Source organism: Lipotes vexillifer, unplaced genomic scaffold, assembly GCF_000442215.2.
Source record: "Lipotes vexillifer unplaced genomic scaffold, Lipotes_vexillifer_v1.1 scaffold37, whole genome shotgun sequence".
Taxonomy (NCBI): domain Eukaryota; kingdom Metazoa; phylum Chordata; class Mammalia; order Artiodactyla; family Lipotidae; genus Lipotes; species Lipotes vexillifer.
In genome coordinates this window covers 1,967,626-1,975,127 of record NW_006791811.1, presented here as the reverse complement: position 1 = coordinate 1,975,127, position 7,502 = coordinate 1,967,626, and the positions used below count along the sequence as shown (strand labels likewise).

Genomic DNA, 7,502 nt, shown 5'->3' with positions numbered 1-7,502 from the left:
CCTGCTGAACCAGAATCTCTTCACCTGATCTGGCTTCATGTTTTTTATTAAACTTCCACTGAGAATGATGGCCAGCAAGATAGAGAACTACTGTTCTGATATCAAGGATGGTTACGGAAGGTGTGGTTTGCTAGTTTGTATATGATGTGAGGTAGGAACTTTAGCTCACCACCCTCTTCCCACCTCCTAGGACTGTGTGTGGCACATAGTATGTACTTAGTAAATATTTGTGGAATGAACCCTGTGTTCTTAACTGCCCTGTTCTCTAAAACAAGCCATCTGCTCTGCAGCCAACCCCTCCTTTCATTTACTGCTGGTACCTTCAGGAAAACAGCTTAGGCAGGACAAAGTCTACAGTACCATCAGGGAAATGTAGGATTCCAGTTTTCTTGTACACCTTGGAGTTGATGGTGTGATATGGGCAGAGAACAGTTGGGGCTTTGGTATCAGACACGCTTGGCTTAGAATCGGGTTTTGTCACTTGCTGACTATTTGCTTTTAGTATTCCCTGAATCTCTGTATCCTCATCTGTAAAATGGGTATTTTAATTCCCAATATTAAATATTAAAAGTAGTCTATCTCGGTTCTTAACACCTCAGTATAATGGTCACCCTTGTTACTTGAATATTCTTATCGTCTCCCCCCCTGTAATCTTAGGGTCAACTCTCATCAAGATATATGCCCTTCTCAAAACAAGTATCTCTGTGTGCCCCTGCGCCCCCTTCTCCCCCTCCCGCCATCCGATGCCGTCTCTCTTGCCTTCATGCCCTCACCCTGCAACTCCTTCCCCTGTAAAAGCCAGAAGTGGCTTCCTTCTGCTTAAACCCGTCTGCATTTTGAAAGCTCAGCCCTGTACTCCTGGACCTCTACCTCTGAAAGTTGCATCCAGGCTCTCTGAGAGAGATTGCTACTGGGGTAAAACTGTGCTGCCTACCCAGAGGTGCCAGATTTCACACATCTTCTCATCACCCCATCAGGGACACTTAAAGTTGCGAGTGAGTGAGAACTCTGGATACCCTCTTGGGGCATCCTTTCTAATGAACTCTGTCTTTGGCATCTCCTCATACATTTTTTAGAAACCTGAGTTAGGATACCCTATGCTCAGTCTGAGAAGGACCACCTTATGTTTTAAGAAATGGGATTATCCATCTTCCTGTCCATCCCATCCTCTGATTACGGCCGCAGCTACATCAGATCTGAACGTGCTGTTCCCCTCCTTAAGGAACCTCCATGGTGGTCCCCATTGTCCAGAGAATAAAGTCTAAGCTGCTTGATGCTCACCTTCCCGAGTACTTTAGATTTCCCCACCAGCTGCCCAAAGTTTTGCCCTGTTTCAAGAATATGCCTCATCTTCTCTTCTTGGCTTTTCCTTCCAGTCCCTCTGCCTAGCACACTCCAACTCAGTCCTTCAAGAGCCAGCTCAAATATCATCTCTTTCTGTGGAGCCTGTCTGTCTCCCCAAGGCATAATAATGGCAGATTGATTAGGGGAAAATGTTTCAAGAAAATTTCCCTTCTCTTTCTTTTCCTTAACTGGCATTTGATTTTAGTTCAGTGCCTGAGCACCATGTCCATAGTTGTTCAAGGACGGGATGACAGAATTTGTCCTTGTGTGCGGGATGTTGTACAAGAAGAGCTGAGCCTTGAGCCTCTTCTGTAGCCCAAACCAAGTTAAGATTGTCATGTTCCTTTTATCACAGAGGCTACGGAAGTTTCTGTTGCTCTTCATTGAGTGAGAGGGAAGTTTCATCCTTCCATTTTATCCTTGGCAAAAACCGAAGCATATGGTATCAAGGAAGTTATTCAGAGGATACAGTTTTGTAACTGAAATCCCCTAGTTTTCAGCCAGCGCTATAGTCCCTGTGTCATATTGATATATCCTCAGAAAGGAGAGTTAGGTTATCTGCTAGTACTGTTTTAGAAATGATTATGTGAAGCCAGAGTGAAGAACGAAAACGTTGGTGCGGATCCACTGTCTGATAATATGAAAAGACTTAAGTAAGCAACCCCGTTAATAATGGGGGGGGGTTGTTTGGGTAGGGGAAGGAGAGAAACAAAGAACATCAAGAGTGTATATAAGTCACAATCTCCAGACACCTTGTGTGTGTGTGTGTGTGTGTGTGTGTGTGTGTGTGTGTAAGTATTTTGTGTGTGCAGTTGATACTGCTGACCTTTACCTCATCCCTGGGTTTATCTTTTTCACTCATTACTTGAACATTTTAAAACCTTAATGGATTTGTAAGATAACAGTTGTTTGTGTTTTAGATTACGTGATACATAACAAGTCATTTCACTAGGCCTCAGTTTCCCTTTCAGTAAAATGAACAGGTGAGTTAAATTCAGTGATTTTCAGGGCTTCCCTGGTGGCGCAGTTTGAGAGTCCTTTAAAACCTTAATGGATTTGTAAGATAACAGTTGTTTGTGTTTTAGATTACGTGATACATAACAAGTCATTTCACTAGGCCTCAGTTTCCCTTTCAGTAAAATGAACAGGTGAGTTAAATTCAGTGATTTTCAGGGCTTCCCTGGTGGCGCAGTGGTTGAGAGTCCGCCTGCCGATGCAGGGGACACGGGTTCATGCCCCGGTCCGGGAAGATCCCACATGCTGCGGAGCGGCCGGGCCCGTGAGCCATGGCCACTGAGCCTGCGCGTCCGAAGCCTGTGCTCTGCAACGGGAGAGGCCACAGCAGGGAGAGGCCCGCATACCGCAAAAAAAAAAAAAAAAATCTCATGTAGATCCGCAGTGCAATACAGAATCCTTCCTCCCCCACCACCATCTCTCTCTCTTTCTCTCTCTCTCTCTCTCACACACACACATACGCAGGCGTTGTAACAGCAGATAGAGTTGGTGCTGCTGTGCTTGGGGCGGGAGATATGGGCACTTGTCATCCACAAAGCTTTTCTCACCCTCACTTGGACTCTGGCTATTCAGTCCCAGGCCACAGCTTCATCGCCATCTAGGAGCTTGTAAGACATGTGCCCTCCTGGCCTGCCCCAGACCTGCTGGATTACAGTTGGTGGAGGTGGGACCCAGCAACCTGTGTTTTGTTGAGCTCTCCAGGTGGTAATCAGGCACAGTAACATTTGAAAACCACTGGCCCCGTGAATGCCAAGCAATTTTGAAGGAAGATTTTTAAATGAGGGGTATGGGAGGCGTTCAGTTAAAACACTCATTTTAAGTTGAAGCTTATTCCTTTTGTAATACCTGTATAATGATAAGCATATACGGGAGGTGGAGAGAGTCCCTTTTATGTTGCTAACGTGTAAGTAGTAGTTTACGTGGAGACCTCTAGAACTTACAGTGCCGTATGGGAAAACACTGGGAAAAAATGGTAAGACTTCCAAATATAGAAGAAGATGAAGATACAGCATACTTTGGGCATTTGCCCTTTGGAATTGTTGACAATCCAGAGATTCAGTTACACTGTTGATAAAATTCCATCACATAGAATGATAGTTTCTGATTGTAACGTTGAAAGCCGGTGACAAAAGCATTATTCTTGTGCTTTTCTCCTTCTGACCCCCAGTAGTAGTAGTCCTTATTACCAGGTTTTTGTGTTCTGATTTCTTCTCAGATGGCCCTCCCTGACATTTTTTCTCTTTCTGCATTTTGCTATTACTGGTCAGAAACCAGAATCTGACCCCTGTATGTATGTACTGAAATTAGCATGAAAGTTTATTCATTCTGCAGATAAGAATTGCTGTAGTGAGGGTGAGGACGGCCTTTTCCTCCGGAGGTCTGAGATTGTGGGCAGTTGCGGGTTCTTGGAGGCTGTCTCTTGCTGGGTGGCTTGGCTCTGGGAGGGGCGGCTGCATCCACCTGTGAAGGGCTGACAGTCGTTTCCTTTGTTTGGAAGGACAAGCCTAATGTTAATAAGGTCTGGAATGTGACGAGTCAAGGCAGATTTTCTTTTGGAGTCTCTTTTGGTCCTGGCTCCCTATAAGAGATAACACTGGTGCTGTTCTTAAAATAAGGTGTTTAGTGGGGCTTTCACACTTCATAAGTGGCTCCTTTCTTCTTTCACCTGCAGCCTTTTTCTCTCATGAGCACATACCTCCTAGGCATACTCAGACTGGGTGTTTTGGAAGAGTTTACTTGTGCAGGGGGCAGGGATCCTTTCTCCCGGTGTGGGTGCTTTCCACACTGCATTTGAAAATGGTACAGTTTCTAGTTGGATTTTCATTATTGCTTCATCTCAAGGCTTTGGTGATGATAAATCCCGTGTGTTTTCACCTGTCTGCAGCTGCATATGAATCCTGTGCATGGCAAAAATACCAAGAAAACATGAAAAAAAAAAAGAGCTCAAGTCAGTGGAATTTACCCATTCTTCTGCCAAGTAGAGTCTGAAAAGTGAAAATAGTCCAGACGAACCCAAATGACTTTTATTTTTTTGAAGAGACAATGTGGACCATTGGATCAAAATGCAAGATACACTCATTTTGGCAGGAAACTGGGCAATTAACACCCTTACTTCCATTTCAGACATAGATTGCCAGATCTATCCCCTAGTCTGCAAGGCCCCTGAGTGATGCTGGGAGAGGTCTGAGCAGGTTTCCAGGCCTTGCAACAACTGCCTACGTGTGGGATGGAAGGGAGGGAGGCTTGAGGACAGAAGGCTGTTTTCGGGAGGAGGGTGCTGCTCACTGACATGTGCTTTCTGACCTGGGCACTGTCCTCTGAGGGCCAGAGCTGGAGAAATCCAGCAATGAATAACTTTTTTCAGTAAGACCCCAGTGTACTGATTTCTTTTTTTCCTTCCAGAGGCATTGACTTTCCTGATACAAAGGCAAAATCTGTGGCTCAACAAAGAGGAAAATGTGGTGGCCCAAATTTTTGCTAATGAGTAGAGTGTATAGTTGTCTTTATCAAGTTCCACCACTTATCTTTTTGCCTTTTGCCCTTCCCCCCTGTATTTCTGTTGCAATCTGGAATGTTTTAAAGATGTTAACTACATGGTTCTTTCAACAGACAGGATGAGATATTTTTGTCATGTCAGTTTAAGAAGTCTTAACGCATTAAATCGTACTTGAAGCTTCCCATTTTTCACTTACATATAAAAAGACAGACAACATGCAAAAATTTTTTTGAGTTTTCTCTTGCAGTGAATGTTCACCAGAAGATTGAGGGCAGAATTTTGATTAGTTTCTACCATATGTAGTACTTAACTCTGTGAACCCATATTATTTTCTCTGCCTTTTTTTGCTTTCTTGGGAACTGATCATAGAGGCATTTAGATGACATCAGAACCCATGTGGGTAAAATACATGTCATCCCAAAGAACCCTTTAAACAGCAGGTATAAGTGATGACATGGTTTGTTTCTGGTACATATATAACCTTCAATTTTATTGAATTGAAACTTTTACATGTTATTCTCTCATTTAGCTAAGTTGAATTCTGAATTTAACTGGGTCAAAGGGCATCGTCACAAATGTGCCATACTTAGAAGCAAAATAACATACTAGTCAGGACCTTGCAGATCTGGGTTTGGTCCCACCTCTGCCCCTTGTGAACCTTGGGCCTTTGGGCAAGATAGTTAATCTCTCAAAGCTTCAGTTTCTTCATGTCTGTATAAAATGGGGACCATTAATAGCACCTATTTCAGAAGGCTGTCATGAGTTCTTAATACAATTTTAGAGGCACTAAGTGCTTTAGAAATGTTAAAGAATATGGATAAAGAAAGACCATGGCATTTTTCTGCTTAAGAGAGCTGCCTCACGTGGGTCATGTTAACAGAACCCCCGGCCTGGGAGCGCACCCCCTGGAGTGCTGCAGGGCGGGGCCTCCTGTGTTCTGAGTCAATGTTAAGTAACTTTCAGTGCCGAGGATTTGAGATATGAAGGGAGTCAGAGGGGCATCCAATCCCAAGAAAAGACCGTGACCGTTTACTACCAACAGCCTGGTAAATCCTGGGCAAGAATAAAATTCAGTTCCCTCCTTATCTCTCCTCTGCCTCTTCTCTGGGCTGGATTCTCTTGTGAGGCCGAGGAGTAGAGCCTAATGGGCCAGCTTGATTCTGTGTCTGAACCTTCTCAACACACGGCTTTAAATTACTTTGCTAGGTGTTAGAAGTGCTGCAAAAGAAGGAGTAGCTGGAGATGACTTGGGCAAGCCACGACTTCTCTGTGTTTTGCTAACACTCATGTTACGTGCTGTAGGGCCGTTAGTTAACCCAGACGGATAAACTTGCTAGGAAAGCCACTGAATTTCAAGCTTTTTCACAGTTCTTCCTTATACCTCGGAAGTCATACACGTCCACATTCTGTTGGTCGCATATTGTACCTACTGATACGGTGTGGAAGGCGTCTACCCCTTCCCGAGGTGGGATGATGGTGGGGTGAGGTAGGGGAGGGGTCATCTCAGAGGCTGGCCACCACATGGCGTGTGGAGTCGGGGACCATGCCTATTAATACTCCATCTGAAATAGTCTCGGCATTTGTGATGGAATTTTGGCAACTTTTCAGCTGTTATGTCAACATTGATTTTGTCACTACATCTCCTGTGGAATGGTTCTTTAGGATTCCTGTATGTAAGTGCTGTATGAAGAGGCAGGGTATCGAATCTCTGGATTTACAGGACCAGTTTCTTGTAACGTGGCGATTATAGACAGTATTGCAGATATGCGAATTACAGGCCATTGTTTCTGCTCTGACCAGCCTTGGCTTTTATTTTCAACTTAATTTGCCCGATCATACACACCACAGTGCAGCCGATTATATCACGCTATTCCAATCTTTGGTACTATAATGAGACCTTGAAATTCTATTAAGGATTGAGTAGAGAACACAAGGGTAAAATGGGTAAGGTCCATGAGAGACAGCAGTGATACCAGCTCATTGCTTGTGGTTTAGGATTTACAAAGTAAAGAGTGTAAGTGTCACTGTAGTTGACCATAAAATCTCCTCTTCTTGTCTTCTGGTGCTGAGTTTGCATTCTTATATGTGCCTCGTGCCCCACCACCCCCAACTGTAGCTGCTACTTCCCAGCTGCATCAGAAGAATGGAGCTTTCCACGCAGGCAGGCGTTGAGCTCAGAAAGGGGGCAGGAAAGAGCAGGTGATAGTGGTGGGGATGATTTGCTCCAGGCACAAAAGGGAATTGTGATTTCCAGAAAACTGGAAAATGAGGAGGCGGGAGTGAGAGGAGAAGGGCCTCAGAGGAATGGCACATTGAAACAAAAGGAAGTGGCCAAAAGGAAAATAAGTAGAATGAAAGGAGGAATCGTGGTGGACAGGGAAGATTCTATGGATAAGATAATAATAGAATAAGATTCTGTTATTCTATGGAATAAAGATAATTTGGCAAAAACAAGAGGAAGAAAAGCAGAGAGGTTTCATGGTTCCATTTTCATAGATTGCATTCCACCCACTTGGTCAGCATTTTCCAGAGGAGCAGGGCACAGCCCTTTTGCCCTGTTGTAGTCCATGAGCCCTTTTATTGGTGGCTCCACTTTGGGCAGCTCCACTTTGACCAAATCTCCCTGTAAATAAAACTCTTACTCTTT

At 44.2% G+C, this 7,502-nt stretch overlaps 1 protein-coding gene across 1 annotated transcript in view; it reads left to right on the top strand.

The window, feature by feature from the left end:
* Positions 1-7,502, top strand: part of FNDC3B (fibronectin type III domain containing 3B) — a 357,728-nt gene that overhangs the window by 221,078 nt on the left and 129,148 nt on the right. The window lies entirely within an intron of this gene.